Here is a 24,744-nt window from a genome sequence, read left to right on the forward strand (position 1 = left end):
AGTTAAGTAAATGACGTAAAATGTGACACTGGACTTCATTTATTCCCTTTCTGTTTGGCTATGATATTTATTCTTGTACATCCAGAAACCTATTGACTTGTTACCTTCTCCTTAATTAGCTGTAAATGTCTGTGACATTAATCTGTATTTGTTACTTGTTTTACTGGCTGAGAAAACAAAATGGCGTAAGAAATTTCTTTCTCCTTTCTGCCAAGAGATCACTGGTTTTGCCCTTTTTGTATACTCAATTTTGAACATTGCCTAACCTTTTTGGGACTTGCAATTTACTTGATGATTTACCAGATTAAGCAGAACCTACAGACTATCTTGATCTCTGCATAGAAATAGTTATCTAAAAGCAATACTGTCACAGTGGCTGAGACGACCTGGGTACTGCACAGGTATATGCAGTCCTCATCTGTGAGACCATAAAAAAGTCAGTCTTGTTTAAAAAAATAGATTTGGTATTCACTGAAAGAAACTACATATAAAATCCTTTGACCTAATAAGGGAAAAGAGTAAGTAAGAAATGCCCCTGAGGTGCAGGTTAATCTTCACACAGCCCAGTATGTTGCCTCCAGTAACAACAGAGACACAAGGAGGCTGATCACTTTCTGAGCCTATTCCCCACATGGTTGTTCTCAGTGTGGGGAATGGTTTAATTAATATTGTCAGTGGGTACACTCCTGCCCAGTATTAAAAAAACTAAAGGGCATCTTTGTGAGAGATGACAATTTATGACCAGCCCACTAGAGAGGCTGGAGTACTACTGGTGCTACTGCCAGTAGTGGAGTTGGAGTTTCCTCCAACCTCTCTAGTGAGTGTCAGTTCAAGAAATTCATTATGTTAAGGACTAGAGTGACTGGTTTTAACCAAAAGCCTTACTGGCTTCAAGTTCCCATAGATCTAGGACTGTGTATTCAGTTTATCTATTGCCCATATGATTTCAGGAACCTCAGTCATAACCTCTTCAGCCTTGTCTTCTTCAAATGAAATGTCCCAGCCTTTAGGCGTCTCTGCAAAAGGCAGCTGTACCACTATCTTGAACATTTTACTTGTTTTTCTCCATACTTTTTTGGATTCAGCTACACCCTTCCCCATATGTGAAGACAAAACTACACACAATACCTAGGACATGAGCATATCAGTTTTCAGATGCCCTGCTGTCCTCTTATTTCAGGCACTCTCTGTTCCCAAGGATAATCTCATTAACTTTTCTAAACTTGCCTAACCCTTTTTGTTTGACACTGAGACTTCAGAGAAATGTCAGAGGTCTCTTTCTGAGTTTTAAGTGCCAATTCTTTCTTCAGCACCATGTCAGCATGTTTCATGTTATATTTTTCTAGATGCATTTCTTCAGACTGAACTTGACCTGCTGACTTGTGGTCTGCTCAGTTTTATTTTGGATATTCTTGCCATTGGTATTGAAGGCAAATGATAGTGACTGTCACCAGAGAATTTATGCACAAGCTTGCAGGTTTCACTATTCATTGCCCTTGCTGGAGCAGAGATGCTGATTAAAAGTGGTCCAGTATCAATTCCATTCTAAAATGTTCCCATTATTAAGGCCTATCATAGATTCTTCCTTAAAAATCTTTCCTCCAATCCCATGGCAACAAAATTTTGTAATGAGCCTTTGGCCTGGAACCAGATCAATGAATTTTTAAAAACAGTGTGTGTTATGTCCATTTGATCCCATTTATCCTTATTATTACTAAAAACAAATCCAGAACCATGTAACTTCTTCTAAACAGGTTGTTTTCATTCATACTTATACACACAGTCATAACAGAAATGGAAATCAGGCTCACTGGTTTGTCATCCCCAAGATCATCTCTAAAGCCCTTCTGACAGATGGCAGATTCAACAGCTGTTCTAGTCCTTTAGTTCAGTGTCCATTTGTAATGACATTTTACATCCCTTAGCTAGAAGTTTGGGAATTTCATATTCAGAGCTCTTGGTTTTATGCCATCTGGTCCCGGTGACCTTCCTAACCTGCCTGACTGGTCTAATATTTCCTGTTCATTTACTTCAAATTTATCTCTCTCTTATAGACAATCTGCTACAGAAATGCATCAGGTATGAGAGTCAGAGCACTAAATGCCTATGCAAAGATTTCACTGAGTTTCTCTGCAATGTCTTTGTGAACCCTGCATGTCCCTTCTGTGGCCTTGCCATGAAGCAGTAAAAATTAAGTCCTTGACGATCCTCACCTTATGAATTATCCATCTTTGTCAAAGATAAAAATTGTCCTGATTGTTGAGCAGAGTAAATTTTAAAGTTTGTGAACATAACCCATAATGTATAAGCATGATGTGATCTTAGTCCTAAATAGAAGTTCTGAATAGTAAAGTTCTAAGGAGCATTAGAACATAGATCCTAAAACATAATTTGCTGTTAGGCACTATTTTCGCAATCTGCCTAATTTGAAAATATTTAAAGACTTTGGTAACCTTCAGAGAAGTGTAGGGCTGAGATTGTATGCTGCAAAATACACAGAGTTCACTTCCACAAAAGGCTTATCCAGGAGAATCAAAGGGCAAAGGTGTAAGACAAAAAGTAGATATCACTTCAACCAACACTACAGCAGCTTCTTGATGGCTTTCAAAAAATTAAGTTCTTATTTTTGGAAAGTAAGCCTTCCAAAAAGATCAACAGTATCATCAACGTTTGTGTGCTGCTCTGTGTGTGCTGTTCCTAGGAAGCAAAGATTTTTCAGTTTCTATACTTCATGCAGACTAGATTTTAGGGAAACAATGGAATATACAGGAGTGTAAATCAAAAGCACTCACCAACCAAAGGAGAAAGAGAGATTATCAATTTCCTTTGGTAATTAAAGTGATAAGAGGAAATCTATGTTATTTCTCTAGAACTACTTAAGCTATTAAAGGAAGATTTAGTTCTCACACAATGCTTTTCAGTTTTGAAACACAAACACAAAGCTGTAAAAATTCTGAATGATATCTAAACCTGCACAAGGAACAGTATAAGGTTTAGATGCCTCTTATTGTGTACTTCAGACTATATTTTGGAGGCATGAGAGTGTTTGGGGAGTGATGAGAGAGTCAGAACTTCTTCACCTCAAATGGGTGTTTGAATTAGAATTTGGGAGCCCTAACTCCCACAGTTGTGCTCTGCTCATAACAACCTTTTATACGTTTGGCTCAAAAGTCTGCAGGTCTGAGTTATTTTGTTCACGGAAGAACAGATTTCTCTCTGAGAATAACCACCTTTTTCAAACCAAAAATAAGTTGTTATTATTGGTTTATTTATTGTGAAGGCACATCAGACTCATTAAACATTAACATGCATTATTTATGTTCATTTTAAAACAGAATTTTCAGTTAGATTTTTAAACTTGAGACATATATCCAGGACAAAATGTTCATGAGCTCATGACACACAGTAAGAGTGAGATCAACCCTCAGAAATATGTCATAAAAACAGATTACTAGTTTGACAGAAATTTGAAATGTTTTCTTCTTTAATATATTTTTGTATAACCTCAAGTAGACCAGAATGTACTAGAAAATGCTTATACACGAACTGAAGTTTTCCAGATTCATATATGGCATTAGTTCTAGTAGCCTCAACATTTCTACCTGATGTAAGCTGCTTTAAACAGATTTAGTTGATGTTTGAAGACCAAATACTGCTCTTCTTCTCACAGAGCATATGTTTCCACTACTCTTAATATTTCTTAAGAAGTTCCTTCTTAAAAGATACACAGAGACTTTTTATTAGCACATTGATTTTACTTAATGGTAGCACACAAAACAAAACTTTGGCCATGATCACTCCTTAACTGGAAAGACAGAAATCACATTACCTTTATAACAGTCCATTAATTCACATCTGCACAAACAACTGACTGGAGTGGAATACTGAGGTAATAGTTTGTATGGCTCTATTAAATTCCCTTCTGAAATTTTGGGTTAACTCTTTGCTGGAGCAGAGAGCACTCTTGTCTTTTCTGAGACATTTAGCATAATTAAGCTGCATGTAATAACTTAAAACCTGAAACTAGGTACTGACTACATTTCACACACCAAAGTGCAATTTCTATACTCAAAATGTCATAAAACAGTCTAAATATTGCCTGAAAAATGACTGAAAGCTTAAACAAATATAAACACTACATTTATTGATAATGCCTCCTCAGCTTAACAGTTATATGAATATATGTTATACATATATGTTACACATATATTTCCGTGTGAGGTTTTTACACAACACCTTCATGTTTTATCTCTAGCAAACATATCAATACATTTAACTTTGAATTCTATTCAAAGACAATTTCATGTTCTTTGTTCACCTAGACTCTAAAGATTTGAGAAAACTGTAGTAGTGTCTGTTCTTTCTGAGAGCTAGACAAAACAAACAAAACCAAAACAACTTGCAATTTTCTCCTCATGGGTCTTTGAACATACAGGTGCCATCCCAATCAGGTGTAGATGAAGGGGTTTTGGTGAAATATGAATACCACTACCTTCATCCAAGGTGGTACAGACAGAGTTTCAGTATAGGAAATAATCATCTCTGGAAGTCCCTAAGACTATCAGTCTGCATGTCATTAAAAAAACTAAAATTCCACTATATATAAGTTTATCTCACTGACTTCCCACTCTTTCTGCTCTCCACCTCTGAGGAAAAAAAAAAAAAAAAAAAAAAAAAAAAAAAAAAAAAAAAAAAAAAAAAAGCACGCCACAGCTTGAATTTCATTAGTAAGTCTGTTAAGCTCTTTAATCTCTGAAAGTAGTGGAAGTTTCCCCCTGACCTGCCAATAGAACCCATAAAATATACTGAGAAAAGTTTCCCTGAAAAATAAAGTTGAAATAACATACAAAACTGAGGAATTTGTGCCAAAAATCTTATTAATAGATGGGACTCAGCACTTGCTTATCTTTCAGACATCCTTGACTTTAACTCCAGCATTTGAACTACTCCCAACTTGAACTCTTAAGGTTTGACTTCTCAGATTAGGAGAACTATAAGGTGAGTAAAGTCAATATACTGCACATGAAGTGTAGCAATGAATACCATAGTTGTACATGGAGTGAATTATACCCTATATCATGCAAACCAAAACTGGTGGATCAAAGATGAATCCCACTTGAATGAGAAGATTCTAGTACAGGGTGTTCACTCTACCAAAAAGAAATTAGTTTTGTTTAAAATTGCCTTTGTGAATGAGAAGGAGAAATTTACTTTCTGGAATGGGAAATAGAGAGGGTGTAGAGAAAAATCAGTTAATCCTGGATTTAGAACAGTTATAGTAATTTAAGCAGAATTCAAAGGAATGCCCATAAAAACAGGGAACACAGCAGGAGAGCAGAACAAAAAGAAATGGAAATTGTTTTTTACTTGAGAATATTGAGGAAAAAAGGAACTGACTTCACAGTGAACAAAGAGAGTATCCATGCTACAGAAGAGAAACCAGAGGGACAGAGAAGACTCTGGGACTTACATTGATCATTTTGGTGCAAACAAAACATCCATGCAACCCAAATGTTGCCTACAGCAATGACCATAAACAGATACAAAGTGAAATGCAACAACACAATAAATTATACTTTCCCAGCTACTTTCAGCTATAGGGATTTCCGAATTCTAATGTGATTTTTCTGTTTAATGACACTCAATACATCTCTCTTTCAATTAGCTGTCCAGTTTCTCGTGTGACACATGTAGAATTTCTGTATCTCAAGCATATATTGGAAAGGAAAATTCCATAATGCTGTTTGTGACCCTGTCCTCCAGAAGTTTCATTTTATGGTCTTTTTTTATTAAATTGGAAGAAATAGAGATGCAGAAGTTCAGACCTTAACATTTGTGTTTCTTCTACTCTGCTTTTTCAGCAACCTTAAACAAAAGAATGCTGCTATAGAATCTGCACAAGGTGACTACAGAACTGAAAGGTGAGCACAGCATTAATACTTCTCTTATATATGGGGAAAGCACAATGTCATATTTGAACCCAAATGATTTATAAGTAGCATATGTCCTGTACAACTCTGACAATGTAGATATCATCAACCAAAGTCCTTCTACATTTGAAGCACCAGCTGACAAAAAGGCAACCTAGAAAGCAGTCAGTACTTTTTGCTCTTACAACCACCAGTTAGAGGTTAACAAATAGTAATGTGGCAAGGGATGTCAGGTCGTCGTCTTCAACATTTTCAATGACAGTGTGAAATTAATTCACAAATTAATAACTTTATAAAGTTAGAAAGTAGGACGAAATTATGTGGGCCTAAAAGATAATAGTGTTTGCTCAGAATACACAGGACAGGCAGAGAATGGCAAGATGATATTCACCATTCTCATCATTGCTATTGTTATTATACAATTCCACCCATAATTCAGTCTGAAAGTGTCCTTGTTAAAGCAGCTGTGGCCTGAAGGATAAACAACAGTACAAGTAGTCACCATTAGGAAAAGAAGGAACTCAACAAACAAAGCCTCATGATTTGCTATCAAGGTTGTCTTGTTTTCAGATGACCTCCCTTCTTCTGAATTCCCCTTGGTAAAGGTTATTTGCAAATGCCTATTAAATGCTGCTTCTTAACATTCTCTCTGTGCCTTGTCATTGCAGCACAAAACAAATGAATAAGCCTTCAAGCTGATTGTTTTATTTAATATTTTTCCAGATTTCATCGGGATATCAGAAAAACTTGACACTGTCTTGAACTCTTCACCTCAGAACCCAACATGTATTCTATTTCATATACCTCTTGGGATTCATGTCCTCTAGTTAATCTTCAGCATGCAAGAAAGCTAAATGGAGTGAGACTTTTCAGCTAAGAAACATATCTGAAGACAAAAATTTTATGGTTTCTACCCTGCTTAGTTTATATATATCAATTTTTGTTTTCTGTAACTCATTCAGTTATAATATTCATTACACTATTGATCACTAATTAAGCATACTGTACACGGTGCCCTATCTGATGATATATTACAAAACACCCAGTCAAATACGAAATATTTATGAACAATTGAAATTCAACCATAAAAGAAATATGTGCAAAACACTTGTGCAAGACATGATATAAATGGCACACAACAACAACAAAAAAATTAACAGGTAAGTAAACCTGTAAGACACTGTGTGATGAAGTAGCTGCTGGATAGAGATGTCAAGAAAAACCCTAACAGAACAGGGGGAAAAGCATGGGATCATTCTGGATAAGAAACTCCAGGTGGAATCACCACAAGAATCCAACAAAGAGTATCTCTAAAAATGGAAATAAACAATGGAAATTTCAAAACACCAGCAAATATTTTTGTGACCTATATTCTGCCTTCTCTACATTCACCCTACTTTCATATTGCTCTTCTTGCTAAAATAAAGGAAGTTGGAGGGGAATAAGTAGTTCTACATCCTTGGCATTCTGAATGGAATATTTCATTCACTGTGCATCCTTCAAAAAGACTTGAAGTTCAATGCTTATAATTACCTACATTTCCATTGTAAGGTAAGATTTCTGCTGTACAAAACTTTCTCCCTGTTATGAATTGAATGCTTCGCTTGCACTACACCTTTTGCACATTTGATCAACAAATGTAAGACTTCATTAAATCTCAAAGAGCTTAAGCTAATACAGAAGGAGTTTATTCTTCTCGGCATGGTTTGCATTATAACTACCTGCAGTTCATTTTAGACCTGAAGTTTTATTTGCCAGGAAAAGAAAGGAATGTGCTTATCTTTAATATATGATCATTAAATAAACATCTCTTATGCAAGAGATTTGTCATATTAAAGAGTATTAAAATTATATCAGCCAGCTCTTTTATTTTGAAAGACTGCATACAAGTGAGGAAATACAGTAATACTGATGTAGAGAGGTATAAATAATAAGAACAGCTTCTCTCTCCCTCTCTCTCTCTCTCTCCCCCTCTAAAATAACAGAAAAACTCTATTATTTTACATGCTATCCTGACAGTCCTCACTGGGATATAAAATTACTCCAATTCACAGTTGACTTTGGGTAAGATATTTTGAGTTTATACCATGAAACCCCATCTAATTTTCCATGAGACCTGAGTATGAATCTCTCTTTTCAATACTAGATCAATCAGGGAGCCCCAAATGTCCCATTTTTCCAGTGATTCTCACATTGTTAATGAAGAGAGAAAATGTAACTAAGCTTCTCTAACTGCCAGCAACAACCAGTGGCATGAACAAAATTTGTCAGCTAACAAACCTATAGTTCACTAAGGACTATTAAAATTCTCCTTGGGCCCAACAGTGCTTAAATTTTGCAAAAGTGCAAAGTATTTCTCTTGTACTTTCAGAATAAATCTTCCAGAAAAGCGTGTCATATGGGTGCTGGATGTTTAGAATTATTAATTTCAAGCAAACTGGATACATAGATTAACTGTGGTCTTCACCTACCCTGCACCATGTCCTGACCTGACCATCCTTGAGTCTAACTCTTCCCTTTCAGAAATGGGAAAGCAATAAACTCTTGGGATGAGCTGTTATGTCTGTGCAGGCAGGCAGGGAAGAACTTCTGTATAAAACTTTTTGCCACAAATAGCAAAAAAAGATAAGGCAACCACATAAAGGAGCAACCTCAGAAAAGAAGAATTTTTAATAGGTCCAGAGTGAAACCATGGAAAGCGTTGGTCCCCCACACCAGATCTATCAACACTCTGTTATACACTGGGTTTTTAATCTTCTTAGGAGTTGCTCAGGCTCTTGATCACTGCTAAAGGAGCATTTGTCCTGCATCAATATTATATGCAATTATTATCAGAAATGTATTGCCCTAGATCTAACGCTAGGAAATATCTGAAGAGTCAGGGTTCATCTGTGCTCAAAAGAATGTGTTACAGGTAATATGTTTTTCTGAAGAACTCAGATAAGGTATTACTTCTGGGTTTTTTGGGAGGATTTTGTGGGTTTTGTTGCTGTTACGGTTTATTTAAAAAAGGTTTAAAAACATGAGTTCATCTGATTGTATGAAATCTGTTGCATACAGTTCCAACAGTTTTGTTAAACAAGAACAAGCAAGCTGTAGCTCATATCCTGTTCCTGCACAAAATTCATTTTCATGCAGTTTCTCCCTTTACATGGGTTTTGTTCCATAGAAGCCCTTATTTCTACTGGTTTTAGTCAAGCAACTCTAGATTATTCAGACAGAGAAACAGGTTTTCTGACAGTTCTATAAATCTCTGATGCTCCTCTGAAACTGCTGCCAACAGGTGGTAAACTGCTACCATTCACTGCAAACAATTTTGCAGCACGGGCATCAGGATGCTACACTAACATTTAGTGCAAAACAAATGGACTTGCAAAATTCCTGGGACCACACAGTAGGTTTATTCCAGCCATGAGGCAGCTATCAGATGGCAACAATTTTGTCACCACCAGTACAAAACATAATGGAATATGTGTCCTGGAGCTGAAAATCTCCATAACTCATTAACTATCCCATGAGTCATGCCTGTCACCACTAGCTTTAAGTTTTAATTTCCTTGCTTTCACTGGTTGTCAGGGCTATTTGACTATATCTCTTTCGTGTTTAATCAGCAGTACCAATGCTTTTGATGAGATTACGTTGCTAACCTGGTGCTCCAGGAAGCCACAAACATAGATCTGTTTATACAGGAACAAATTAAGTACAGCTCTTTACTTTGAGACAGAAAAAATAACTAGTCTTATGAAACATAACATCTTTAGCAGAAATGCTTTGGAGAGCTAGATTATCAAATGTAACAGTTCAGTGGTTCAATTCATACCTGACAGGCTTCAAAGAATATATATGCAAATTGATCTCCCAGCTGCAAGGGTAATTAACATGGGCTGCTGCAGGGGGCTCTTCTTCCACCCATTCTGTTTCATTATTATTTTAGTGACTTTACATTTTTCTCAACCCACTGTCTTTTGGTATGGAAATAAATTTATCTTCCTCCTTTATGTAAACTTCATTACACCACAATCAGCAGGGAGTCTAGCCTGCTGGAAGTGAGACTGTTTGAAAACCAGTACAGCCTGACATAAAGCTTAGCTCTGTACAAATACTTTTGTTGTTGATATTCTTATGTGTATTTTTGTGGTTTTTCCCCGTACACTTCTTGTACTGTTAAAAGGGACTACAGTAAGCCCGATTCATCTCTTGCACTTAAACCAGTTTAACAACACTGAGACAGAACTAGGAAGAGGGAAGACAAAGAATCTTGGAAGATACTGTTTAATTCATCTTTTCCTAGGGCATTAAAATCATATTTGTACTCAAGCCAGCACACTTCTTCCCCTTCCCAAAGCAGGAAGGATCCAGCCCTAAGGGCAGAGCACTTCATGCAGTATTGGACCTGCTGGCCATTACTGGGTCATGAATGGAAGTATGTGGTTCTGTTTCCACAGAGATGTGCCCTCTGAATTATATATTGTTAAATGTTCTCCATATGGTTATGAAGAAACACCAAAACTATTTTCCCATTATACAGCAAGAGTGAAACTTACAGGGAAACAATCACATTATACATGTCTGGGAAAACTATAGACATAAAAACATTACTGCCTTTGGATACCTTTCATAACTAGAAACTTCTGTATGAAGCCATTTCTACAAATTATGAAGGAAAATCATATGTTAAACCATTTTAAGCAAATGTTTATGGATAGATATAAAGCAAGAGGTATATCTGTAATTCATAAGTGGCTAAACTTTTCTTTGCAGAGGGCCAGTCAAGTCAATTTATTTACTACAAAGATAACGTAATCCATCCCACAGCATGTTTCCATGTTTCCATCTTTTATCAAAGTTTGATAATGCTTTTTTCCACAAAAGCCTTTACAATCTTGAAAGAACAGTGTGTATGAATGCGAGTGCATGCATGTGCATAAACACACATCTATGTTAAATAAGGTTGGGGAAATTCTGTCAATGGTTGTACTATTATGTTAAGCATTCAGGCAGTTTCCTCATTGAATCGGTGTCAGCTACAGAGGAAAAACTTCAGTCTGTATGTTACTAGATCTAGGCCAGTGCCCTGAAGGGCCAGGTCATGCCCTGTATTTATTCTCATCTGATGCCAGAGTGCTAAACAACTAGAGGAGCTCTTCTGCTGCCTACACACTATTGCATACCCAATACTTAACCGAGGTTAATTGTATGTGTGCCAAGAGGGCTCTGGTGGGAGTGGGAGCAGAATCACTACTGCATGGCTGGATGAGGCCAGCCCCGAGCCTGGGTATCAATCCCACATCTTTCCAGAAAGCAAGTAAATGAACTATGAGATGGAAAAAAGAAAAATATGAAAGAAGGAGAGAGAGAGAGACAGAGAGAGAGAGAGCATGTGTGTGCTGGCTGTTTGAATCAATTTAATATTTATGAAGATATATTGTTTTAAGCATTAACAGATGGGATTTTTCAGAAGTGCTTTATAGAATTAGATATCCATTTTCCCTTGAATTTTATTGCTGGTTGGGAGTTTATCTTTTTTAGCCTCCTTGGAATAAGCCAACCTGCATTTTGGTCTGAAAAAGGAGACTTCATAAATTATATGTTGCCAGTATGGTGAATTGCACTGCATTTATGAAGCAATTTCTGGCAGATTAGCTGATGTGCATCACCACAGATTCACGTTCAAGTGATTTGGACATGGCCCATAATGAATAAGGCATTCCCAGCAACAGAACACTGATTTTGCATTATTATAAACCAGGGGTTGACAGCAGAATACCGATTTTGCATTATTATAAACTAAGGACTGAAAGTTACTGCTGCCTGGCAAGTGTTCAGCAATCATTTGTTGGCAGTCTCAGTTGAAAGGCCAAGGACTGCGAGAGCAGGGAATCTGAACACACATCTTTCTGTATGAAAATCTCTCCAGCCAGTGTTGAGAAATACTTCAGCGCCCAGAGAAGGGGCTGAGGGTTAAGCTTCCCATCATCAGTCCTGCATTGGGGAAGAACAAAATTTGAATGTTCAGAGTGGACAAGCCTTCACATCCTACAAAAATCAGGCTTTAAAATAATTACAGAGAAAATGGCAGATCTGTAATAAAAGCCTGAAATGCTGACACAATAAGCAAACAATCACAAGCAGGGAGCGGGGACTGATTTTTTTTTCACCTCTTTCCAGTTCTGCTGTAGAGCTGAAAAGAGTGAAGTGGCCAACAAAAATTCAGCTTCTGTAATTTTCCACTGTGTCTGCAGAATGGTTCTTTAAATGTCACTTGACCTTGAATGCAAAAATAATCTGTCCTTTATCTGTCATGTCTTTTCATGGCCTGGCTTAGAGCATCAAATTTACATCCTGCCTTACTGTGGAGCTTCTTGTAATAATGAATTCGAGCAAGTACCTGTGCTCCAGAAATTCATTCCTCTTCAGTGTATGGAATGAGGAATGTAGATGCCTTTTATCTGTCACTTGCCACTTTGACTCTGACCTATGGGCACCACCACCCTCTATTAGATCTGGCCCAGAAACCCACCCCTCCCTTCCACTCAAGGCTTATGTGTTTTACAGGAATGCAGTACTCAGGCTTTTGAAAACTGAAAACCTCAAGTCATTCTTATGCAATAACAAACATTTCTCCATTATGAGTCTGTGGAAAACAACACTGCCCTTCTACATCCCCACCAGCAGTAGTTTAAAGGAAAATGCTCCAGAACACTTGAGGCCCCTTTAATTCTCGTGCCCATTTTCAAAAGGCCCCTCAAGCATCATGTAGAGCACACTGACTCTTCCTGTTGAACACTGAGTTGTGCAAAACTGATGATGACAACCATCCTATGTCCTCTCAGCAGCATATAGTCTGCTGGACAGCAGAAGCCACTGGGCTTTTTTGGGGCAAGAGCTGCTATTCTTGGATTCTTTCTGTCAAGTCATGAAGGCAGGAGAAACAAATGTCCTCAACATCTACAAGGGGCCACCAAACTGCAGATCTGAAGAAAAACCTCTGATTAGACACTCTCCAGCTGATGCTAGAGCAGTGTCAGCAGAAAGAGCAGTGAGCTGCACTATGCCCAGCATGTGTAGAATGAAGACAAATACATCGGAGAAATTGCAACTTACCAAGGGAGAAAAACTGATTAATTTCTCTTACTTTGATTCATAGTCTCAGGACCTGGTAAAGATATCAAGACATTAGAGAGCCATCCCTATTGTGCCTCTAAATGCAGTTCTGGAAGAAATCGTTCTGAAGCAAGGAAACTTCTGCCAGGGTCATCCCAACTCATATGGTCAATAACAATTTCATTGCAGTCCAACCGTTAAGTGCCACATCCCTTGTACAGATCTATCCTCAGTTTGGCAGCCTCTTCAAGCAGAAAGTTTATTTATGCCTTATCAAATCCACCTTTTTAAGCAGATATTTACCTTCACTATTGTGCCATGAAGTATGTCTAGGCATGACTAAGAGCCCCAGTGAACTGGCACTATTCTGGTCAATATAAAGATCAAGGGAATTTCTTGTAATGCCTTAACTGACTTACAAAGTATCAGATATGGGTCACTGTAGATTAGTATTTCACTGACTCATTTTAAATGTTTTTAATAAAAAAGTTCTCAACAAGACCCAGCACAGAAATGTGTCTTAAATAGTACTAACAAGTTGTCATGTGAGGGAAAACAAACAATGGAAATGCACACACTATTACTGTATCAAATTTTTTTGTAAAATAAAAAGAAACATCTAACTTAGAAATACATTGGGCATTCAATTAGTTTCATCAAATAGATGATTCTGCTCCTGGAAAGTGATGATGCTTGATGGTATTTCTGAATCCGGTTGATCTAACCATGATACAAAGTGCCAAGGAAATCTATTACTACTCCAGTGACTGTATTTCCTCCAGGTAGCTCAGAAATTCCTGCAGCACTAGAAAGATGCTGTTGATCTCACCCACCAGCCCAGTGCCTGCAAAAAAGCCAAGTAGGAACATCACAAACATAATGTCCTCCATGGGGGGGATCCTATGAACCCAACACAGAGCTGACAGCTTAAAAAGTCCTGGGGACCCTTCACCTAAATGTTTTCAAAGACTGATAAAAAATGTGAAAGGAACTTTGCATCATTAAAAATGTTCTAAGCCTTTTGGCACACATGCTGGAAGTGGTGAGGGAGGTTGAAAAATCTGGCAATGCTTCATGAGAGTCCTCCGCTTCCCCAGTTAAGGTCCTCTTCACTGCTAAGCCTTCACACAGAGCACAGGTGGTATTATGGACAAGTACAGGTCAGACAGATCTATAAAAATGTTCTTAATCCTTGACACATGAAGCAGCCAGTGCAACACTAAAAAAAGCCCACAGCTTTGGCTTTTCTCAGATCACCCATCCCCAGCTGGTGCCAATAGCTGTACCCTGACACACTGATAGCTGACTATCACCTGGTAGAAGGCATGAGAGCCAAGGAGGTAACCCTACAGCAGGTGAGCTGGTCTAGTGTTTTCTGGGCTCCCTGGCATCTGGGTGTGGTTCAAGTTCCCACACTGACTACTGCAAACTGTGTCACCCACTAAGGATCAAAGCACTGAAGGATCTGCCCTTTTCCAAAACAACAAAATTAGAGTTTCTTTGAGTCTTAGTCATGTTCCTTTAAAGCACAGCTTGGAAACTTGAGCTCTGAAACTGCAGAAAAAAAAGCAAGAACCAAGAAAAACAGCCAGGTGATAATGAAAGTTATGATATCCTGCAAAAAGAAATATATTTGCAGGACTGGGCCAAAAGAATAGTTTGGAAAAACTCTGGGGAGCAGGGAAAGGGAAATGGAAGTGAAGGCAAAGGCAAGAGTGTGTTAGTAATTAGATTAGAACAATAAGTCTAACTATCATTTATTTGCTTTACTTGGTGTTTCAGTTCCCTGGATAAGAGGTTAAGAACATGTAGGAATAGCAGCTGTGGCATCATTTTCAACACAATCCCTGGGAAGCTACCCAAAACACATATGGCCTAGCAATGTTAGGGGATGCTAAAGAATCCTTCTCATAATGTCCTGATTTCTTCCAATCATAAATCAGACCCTGCATTTCTCAGGTAGCTTGGGGCTAATTCCAGACTCTTGGCATTGTGCTTTTCAGGTATTTCTTATCAAGTTCAGATATGCATACTATTTCTTCCTTACTTCCCACATTTTGTCTGGACGTGACTGCAGTTCAGTCATGGGAGTTTGTGAAGCTTAGTAATTCAGCTTTTAATTCCAAAGTTTTTGTATGAAGGATTAGGTCCTGTAAATATCCATACTGTGACATAGAAAAATACGGCAAAAAAAGTCTCTAAATGATGTGACCACTTATACTTTGGAAGGATGATTTTACTTTTAATTTTTAGTACTTGAACTCTTAAAACACAACCCAATTGACATCTTCTACAGCCTGACTTTCTTTATTAACCCTATTTCTCTTTCCTATACCAACTTTTCTACCTTGATACCACATTTCTTTGGGTCTGCTTGCTCACTTAGAGAAACATGGAGTCAGTAGTTTCAAGCACAGAGCTCACACCAAGATCCAGGTGACTTCCAGCCACAGGGCCAAAGTCAGAGAGGTTGGGCTGGGTTACCAAGTCCTACTGGCAGCACTCCACTGCCCACGTTAGCCACCCCTAGTCTGTTGCTGGTGCTCATGCTTTTTTCCACTTCAAACAAAATGACATCTGTTGTCTTAGACAGTACAAATACTGATACCTCTGTAACCTTGTTCTTTTTGACTGAGGCAGGTGAATTCAGCTGGCAGATCAATGGGTAGACTCTTTTGGGAGAGGAAAGGGCTGGAGGTGATTATTTCTTGATCCAGCACAACTAGATGAGGACACAGGAATGAAACTGCCACTAAAAACTGTGGTGACAAAATCAAATAAGCAAAAATTTTTTCCTTTTCCTGGAAACAGTTACTTTATCTAAGTGCTAAAACAGTAGCTAAGTGCACAAAGATCTTTGCATATTTGTATAAATGGCTTTTTAAATGACAGTATTATGAGAAATTGAAGGCAAAAGCTTTATTGTATACATCTATATTTCTATATAACTCAGTTAGTCAGTTTCTATTAATATTTTACAGGATCTGTCTTCTGGGATTATCACATTACTTACATGTACATTCATACCCATTTAAAGATAATTGAAAGCTGTGATTAATACAAAGGTATTTTTCTCTTTATGAAGAAGAGAATTTTTAAACATTTTATATCAGGATTTTTTTTTAATTTTGGGGGGATTATATTAGAAGACTAATTTTAAAAAAAAAATTTCTGCAAGGTGTAGCTTTTTCAAAACAGTTCCACTAAAAAGGCAGAAAACTAGGCCTACTTTGCTGTTTTTATTGCTTATAAAACATTGCAGGTACTTCTGGATATCCCAGGGAAGCATTAATAGCTGCTGTCAAGCTTAAATTTTGTCACCAATTCCTGCCATTTTCCAGTAGCAGGAAGCTGTGGACTTAATGTCCAGAGATTCTCTGGTTTTCAAGAATAAACATTTCTCCTCAAACCCTTTACAAAAATGTTATATAAAGTTGTGCCTTCCCATGCAGCAACAGAATATCCTTCCACACCCTCAACAGTCTCCAGGAGATTATTCCCACAGGTCATTTACTCCTGTAAATTCTGTGCTAGGAGGACCTTGCACACAGCTCTGAAGTTCCTGTGCTAGTAAATGCTATCAATGAGCTGCAGAACTAGTAGATGCAGAGAATGTTTGTAGATATGGAGCTTACATCCTAAGATGCAAAATCTTGATTTAACTGGAAGACCTACATTTAAAAATAACACCTACTGACAGTGAAGGCTGAGTGGCTACATGGATAAATGATATCTGAAAGCACAACTGATTCCTGTGTGAGAGGAGGAGGAGGAATACTTCCAGGACCTGCAATTTAGCCAATACCAATTCCTGCTACTGTTTCCCAATTAGCCAAAAGAGGGGGCTAGTTCATTCCTTTTTTACACGATTTAAAAAAAAAAAAAAATGTTACGACTTCCTGACCTTGGGTTATTGGAATATTTCTGACAGAAAATTAACTGGAATATTCTCCAGTGGCACGTTTATTACCAGCAGATTGACTCACAGTTAGAACCTTTGCTTTCCATTTCTTCACAACACTTCCACCTGCATGACGGTGCTTCATAAGGAAGGGCCCCCACCTAACCCACATCTCTGCTAGACCATTTAATGGCATCAAATTAACTGCATCCAGCAAAGAAGACCTATTGGATGATGCATCTTCAGCAACGGGAATGTGCATTTTACTGTTCTTTGCCTATAGCCCAGCAGAGAACCAGGAGCAGAAAAGTTGTTACGGAAGTTTCAGCATTAAACATCTTTGAGTTATTGCTGTGATTATACTAATTGCTCATCTTCCTAGTGGGAGGTTGCAGGAAGCTGTTTTGAAGTAATCAAGCTGAGATGCAGTCTTCTATTTATAAGAGGCCTGGAAATCTCACTCTCCCCAAAAGAGCATCTAATTGAATGTCTAATAAAGAGCAGATACGATTTCTCTTTCTCTTCCTTGGAATCTCATGCAAGAGTTTGTGACTTCATTCTTCCTCACTGTGAATGCTGTGAGTGATGTTGCCTGACAATACTACAGCCAGTGCTTGCCCTCCCCTTTTCCCAGGCTTTGATCTCACAGTAAAAACCTCTGCACCTCTGTAGGAACTGCAGGATCATCTAATAGAGCTATATGGTGCCATAGGAATGTACATATCACCCAACTCCTAAGTACAAAAACAAAGTTTCATATTTCCATCAATGTTTTTGGCCCAAAGCAGTTCAATGCTGTGATATAAGAGTATAGCCCCAGTTAAAAAGAGTAGGTCCTGGCTGCCATGCAATCATAGCCCCAAGGAAGCTCTCCCCCTCAACTGATGGGAAAGGGTAACTTGGGTCAAGAACACTTTGATCTATGCTGATCACAATAAGGACCACTGAACATATTTTCTCACGCAAGACCTTTCACAGCCAAAAAAAAAAAAGGAAAAAGAAAAAAAAGGCGAAAAGTCTTGTATTTACCTCAGAAAAATGAAGTCAGAGCCCAGCAACAGCAGGATTTTAAGCAACATTTCTAACTGAACTATTGAGAACCTTTATGTGATAAAGCCAGGGTAGCCTTCCTCAGAGCAACAAGATGATTTTGCTGAGATGAGGTTAAATTTCATCATAGATTACTGGCAGGACTTTTCTGGTGTGGATAATGTTGTTCTGTTTGGGGTTTTTTCCTAGTTTATGACTACAGTTTCTTGGTAAAACTGGGCACGTATTCTTAATAAGTTGTTCCAGGAAAGTCAAAACTGCTTGATAGCAAAGGTTATGTTTTGCCCAATGCTTTCAACCAAAGAAAAAGAAAGTGGAAAATCTGAGTGAACTGTTCTGACATTTCTGAAGCACTTCATTTACGGGCACACGCAACAAATACAAAGGAAATAAAGAGCTAAATCCACACTGGTACTGAAGGAAGCAGCAGAAGTGACTTTTTTTTTCACAGTAGATTCACTAGTAGGGATTTTACGGAGGCTGAACAAAACTCAGGTTAAAATCCCTCCTCAGCACAAGGGGATTTGAAGGCATGTGTTTCATCTCCCAAGGAAACATCTTACTCACTGACTGTTCTGTAAGGTACCCTGGGGTAGAGAAATGCAAGAAAGACAAGATGCCTCTTCAATCTGTATTTGCCTTGAATATGAATATGGATTTATAGGAGTGGCTTTAAATATGAATTAAAATGGCTTAAGGACTTGGTTCTTTAAATTCTGTCTAAGAGCTTTCTTACCTAAACACTGGTATTTCTGGATGTAACCCTATCTTAGCAAATGTCTCCCAAAAATTGTACATCAACAGGACAATTGATAAAAACACATCCCAGACTAGCATGCATGTCAAGGCACTTTCCTGGCAGATGAGATATCATTTCAAATCACCTTTGGCAAAAGGAGCTCAAGTGAGGTCTCCTACACCATGTATGAATGGCCCACAGCTGAACTTTTCAGGGAGAGGGATTGATGCCTGTGTAAGGCCTATTTTTAGATATCCACGGATACCGGATGCTGAGACACAAGAAAAGAGGGGTTTAGAGAGCAGAACTTAGCATGGGAAACTGGCAGGATTAGGGACTACCATTTGATTGTTTTATTAGACAGACTCATAGGAGTCAGAGGCCAGGGAGAAAAGATTGCTCTTGAAATGGGATTTGAAGACAGTCAGGAGGTCACCGAAGCAAACAGCAGGATATCTGTTACAGAAGCTGATATTCACAGGAGAAAGACCAGGAGAAAAAGGTTCAAAATTAAAAGTCCTCATCTCCCTCCATACATCATCACAAATCAATACAAAACAAGTAATTCACAGAAAGAGGCAATTTTGTGTGTTTGTTTGCAAGCTCTGATGGATCTATTGGCTGGAATGCCTATTGTTCCTATCCTTGACATGACACACACAGCACAGGTATCATGATGTATATAAACCATGAAAAACTCCAGTGTGTTTCATTACCATGAGAAATGAAGGGACTGGCTGCTTTTGACAGCCAGTGATGCTGTTAGCTAGCCTTTTGCGTTGGTAGCTGAAGAAAATTCAGTCAACATATTTTAACCTTCTGAGCAATCCCAGCACACTGTGATCTTACCAAAGCAGCTGATAACAACAGAAGTACAAGCTCTGCGTCAGACAAACAGCAGCTGGGGGAAGGGAGCTCTGCTCTCATTCCTCCCCCACGCCAGCCCAGCTTGAAGATCAAGCTTGTCATCCCTTTCAAGGCAAAAGGCATTGACAACATCTTTCTTCCTCAAATAACAGAGAAGGAAGGGAGCTTACCACTGCACTGGATTATAGAGTGGCAAAAATACACTAAAGCACTGGATGGCTGTAAGAGAGCACAGGGAGGACAGCCCAAACCTACCTGATGCTGGGACTCCAGCATAGACCTTGCATTATAAACTGAATTAGGCTCTGCTCCAAGACAAATCGTGAACTCTGCTGACTTAATTTCAGTTCTTCTCTGCAGCATTTCATTAGAAGTTGTAAAGGTTGCTTCTGAGCTCTTTCAAAGTAAGGAAGCCCAAGTGGTCTCCAATTTCAATTGTGCACTGTGATGAAAGTAGGCTGTCTGGGAGGAAAAGGGGGGTAAACTGGCCAGCCCTTTGAGTTCAGTCTGGGACTCACATATGTAGGAGTGCAGGAATTCCTCAGCTTCGCATTTGGAAATGGGCCCAGGTCGGAAAGTAAAAATAGAAAAGCGTGTATGCGATTCTAAGAAGCTCAGCTGCAAGGAAGGGGGAAAAAAGTTTCCTGTAGACCTTGATTCAAACTTTTTCAGAAGTTTCAAGGACAAAGATGAAGCAGCTCTAGGGCTCCATTTCGTTTTGGAAGTTGTAATTCATTTTTCTGCACAGTGGAAAACTATTCCAAACCAAATGAAACTTTTTTTTAATCTTGTTTTATAATTTACTCTAAAAAAAAAACACTAAAAAAAACTTAAGCAGAATATTCATACATGTTTTACATGGTTATTTTATGTCAAGACCACATTTTACCTGTTAGCCTTTCAACACAAGAAAATGAGAAAATATCTGATAAATGAAGAGAATTAACAATAGATAACACTGTTTCTTTAAGCTCTAGCCTTAGCAGAGAGCAGCTGGATCATTTCCCTCAGGGAATACAGTTCTGCTTCCTTGCTCAGATCCCAGAATGGGTGAAACAGGTTTGCATGAGTACATGTTTCAAAGAGAACTGAGCTTAGAGCAGGATGCACAAATTATTTATATATGTAAAACTCATGCAAATTCCCTGTAAAGACCCTCCAACTTAAGAAGGTAAGTACAGAGGAAACCAAGGAGTAGGAACATGGGATTAAAATATCCATCTCTTGATCCTGTCTGCTTGGTTATGGATTGTGCAGTACCTAGCCAGCAATATCTGGCTGTACACATGACTCTGTGTGAGTGTGTGTGTATGCAGATACAGCTACACACAAAGGAGGCAGCTGCAGGTGGAGATACACAGGCCAGGACACCACTGCCTACTTCTATTTTTATTTTTTCTTCTCAGTTAATAGTCTGACTCTACTGCTGTTGCTAAAGAAAGACGCACGAAACGCAGCCCTGCTGCTCCTTTCCCATTTCCCCATGAAGCTGGATTTTTAAACCTTTCCCTGCCACTCCTTGTCTCTGAGCATGTCCTTACTCCTCCCATGACAGAGCATGCCAGGGCACGCCCAGGAATACCACCCTGGATAGAGTAACTTCATTTTGCCTACCAAAAGCACCCTCAAGGTAGCTCTGCAGCAAGGTCTCCATGGCCTTCCCATGCCAGTCACCAGGGGCCAGCCTGGCTTGTCCGTTTGCCTTCTGGGGCTTCTCTACCCCACAGCCCCCAGGCTGGCACTACCTGTCCCACAGCACAGGGCCAGCATGACGACAGGGTAACTGCAGGTGAGAGGGACACAGGAGATCCCTTTGCCAGGCTCCTTCCCATCACTGGCAAAATCTATAGCATCCCTGGACAGCTGAGGAAAAGCTGGGCTTTCTTAGGACTTAACTAGACCAAATAGGATAAGGTCATCTTCCTAGACCTTTTCTTTTTAGCTGTATTTTTATATCAACACACAAATGAGGAGGAAACATAACTGCAGAACCCCAGAGTAAGGATACATGCGTGGGAAAATGCATGCACTTTCAAAAAAGTTAACAGCACTGTCAATTCACTGGTGTCCATTTTGATCCAAGATTCCATTCTGTTCTTATTTCACAATTTTTTGGGGGACGGGGGGAGTAACAGTAATAAAATAATTCTACATGAAACAAGAGCACTCAAAATTTCAAACAGATCACACATGAAACAGAAAAATGTAAGAGCAGACTATAGCTTAAATGAAGAAATAAAACCACCAGTAATTGTATTGAATTATATTGCTCGGTTTCAGTTTATTCTCCTGATTCAAACAGCCTGGTGATTGATATGTTATCGTGAATTTGTATATTGTGTCTGTAATTAATGTGTTTTGGAATGACCCTTGGAGAGTAAATCAATATTGGAAATAAGAGCCCTCCAGTAATTTGGATTTCTGACTCTTCTGAATCAGTTTCCAAGTGGTAAGAATTTCTATTAAAAACAAAAATCATCCCAAAATATGAATAGTGACAGTTTCCACAATTCCTCACATCCTTGAATGTTCTTACAAAGTACTTCATGACTTTCAGACTCCTTGGAACAAAGGAAGATAGGGGAAGGAATCAGGTACACATTTTCCAAAACAAGTTTCCAGCCTTGATCACCTCAAAGCCATGGGCTAAATGGCATACAAATAAAATCTAAGAAGAACAAACTGGCTGAGAATAATCTTGATTTCAGAAGGAGTCCACAGATCAAAACTCATTAATTTCTTCTTTTACAATACAGCAAGGCAAGATCTGCAAAGTTCATCTTTTGGCATTCAATCAGCAGGAAGCTGAGGCTATGTAGTCCTTTCTCCCCACTTTCAGAGTGGTCCAGGAAGCCAAGTCCTCTCATTTGAGGGTATGGCTGGGTAGTAAATCTCTTTGTGTGACATTGTACTCTCGAAAGTTTCACCATTTCAAGCACCACTGAGGCTTGTGCTGCTGAAGAAATGCAGGTGCTGGAGATATCCCTGAATATCCCCATCACCATCGGGTCTATGTCCTAGAGAAGCAGCATGACCATTGTCTTGTCCTTGGTTTTCACCTAGTCCATTGTCTTGTCCTTGGATGCTTATCAAATCCAAATAGAAACCCAAAACTTGATCTCTTAAATTCTAGTGGAGATTTTTCTAGCTATGTAGCCAAAGTCTTCTAGTCACTCTGTTAATATTTTATTAATTTTGAAGTCTCAAGCTGGCACTAGTTCATTCACTTCCCTCATCTGTGCTGCAATGAAAGAGGGTTTAAATTTGCACAAGCATTTAGTGTTGCTGAGTCACAGTTACTGAGCTCCAGTTTGGTCTTGCTGCTTTCAAATATCTTTTATTGTTTGTTAGGAAATGGATATTGCTCTGCTGTGAGGTTAAACAGGGCAGGACAGCCTAAATTTTGCTGATGAGCAACTTCAGTACTTTGGGGGTAAAGCAGAACCAATTACTTCAGCTGCAAAAAATGAATATACATGCTGTAAAGAAGAAATTACTCAAATAGTGAGTATGCATAGAGCAGGTGATAGTAAAAGTCATAAGTGTCACTTATGTGTGACAGAGCTGCTAAAGTGGAATAATATTTATACACTGCATACAGATTTATACTGCTGAGAAAATTTGACTGCTTTTGGGAATAAACCTTGGAAATGTGTTTCTATGCAGGCAGCACAGTGGACAAACAAACACTTTGGTGCCAAATAAATTAAATATAAAATATAGAAGGACTAAAATGGGAAAATGAGAGATGGATATTCTGTGTCATCACTTCTCAAGCCCCTTGTTTGAGAAAGAGTGACTGGTAAGAATATTTACTACTCTTTGTTAGTATTTATTATAACCTCAGTGCCCCAGAAGAGAGAAAATGGGTACACCAAACATCAGGAAGTCGGTGGGAGGAGAGATTACAGTCACAGTGATGTCCTCCTCTGACTGCTAGTCATCAGCACCCAGTTCCAAAAGCACATCACTCTACTCTTTCCAGTACCAAGCCTGCATTAATGGCAGCCTAACTGTGACAGGAGGTCTGGCATTCAGCTCTCAACAGCAATGCATTCAAGTGTGGATCAAACACAAGCAATGGTTCAAGGCAATGGTTCAGCCAATCCCATGTTCCATTCTGGGGAGAATGTGGTGTTTAGACACACAGAAAAACAGGCAGCACATAAAATACACTAAAAACAGCACACATATGGCTGTTTGTTATTTATTGAGTTCCAATGGTATGTTCAGCAACTTGCACAGGAGTCTTCCAATGAAATTATTTAAGTCATTCCAAGTTATAGCATCTAATTTTTCCACCCCAATATTTACAGATTGGCCTGATTCCTTAAGCAGGCTCCAGCTCTTACAGACTGTGTGGAAATTTTACCAGCAGGATGTATGGGATTGTGCGTCCTTAGTACCTGTAGCCAAATGTTCACAGCCTGTCCCATGGATATATAGATTGCTCGGTTCTTTTAAATTTGCAAGGCCAATTGTTCTGCTTCATACTAGTTCAGACACTCACCTGATTCCACGGGGTTTATTCCCAAGAGCACTAGGTGGTTAAAGGGAAGAACAAATAGGACAAATGCATTCCTGATGTAAGCAGATGAAATCTTATAACCTCATTTTTCCTCTGCCCCCATTTTAGAACTTGAGAGTTGAGCAGCAGCTGTTTACACCAATTATGAATTTGGCCTAAGATATAGAAATAAAACAGCAGATTATATTCCATGGAGAGCGCATTAAAAATAAACAATGCATTCGTGTGTGTGTGTGTGTGGCAGAACTGAGTCTTGGGCCCTTAATTATAGGAAACAGGAAATACTTTGGTTGCTCTCCTTCCCAAGATCAAAATTCGTTAATAATTACACCACTTCTTAAAGGTTCCTTCTCCCTTTAGCTTTACTGCCACTGGGGAGGGGGAGGGAAAGGTGGGGGAGGGGGGAGGAAACCAGGGATCACCATAACAATACGAAGGTAGAAAAAAGAGACATTACACGTTCTAAGATAAGAGCAAGGAAAGCCTTGCATGATAAAATCAGGCAGTCCTTCCCTTTCGAGGCACACTAGGTCATTCGGGAGCATCCAGGAGAATTCTTTTGCTTCATTATGTTGGTTTTTTTTTTTTTCACAGCCATATTTCAGAAGCTGCAGAGGACTATCAA

General features: G+C 38.7%; 1 long non-coding RNA gene across 1 annotated transcript in view; it reads right to left on the reverse strand.

The window, feature by feature from the left end:
* LOC119699945 overlaps positions 1 to 20,080 on the reverse strand; it is a 59,476-nt gene extending 39,396 nt beyond the window's left edge. The window contains exon 1 of the long non-coding RNA XR_005256603.1: positions 19,847 to 20,080. This is a non-coding gene — a long non-coding RNA (uncharacterized LOC119699945). The remainder of the gene's footprint in view (positions 1 to 19,846) is intronic.
* Positions 20,081 to 24,744: the final 4,664 nt, after the last annotated feature.

The sequence above is a fragment of the Motacilla alba genome, chromosome 3 (assembly GCF_015832195.1).
Source record: "Motacilla alba alba isolate MOTALB_02 chromosome 3, Motacilla_alba_V1.0_pri, whole genome shotgun sequence".
Classification (NCBI taxonomy): Eukaryota; Metazoa; Chordata; class Aves; order Passeriformes; family Motacillidae; genus Motacilla; species Motacilla alba.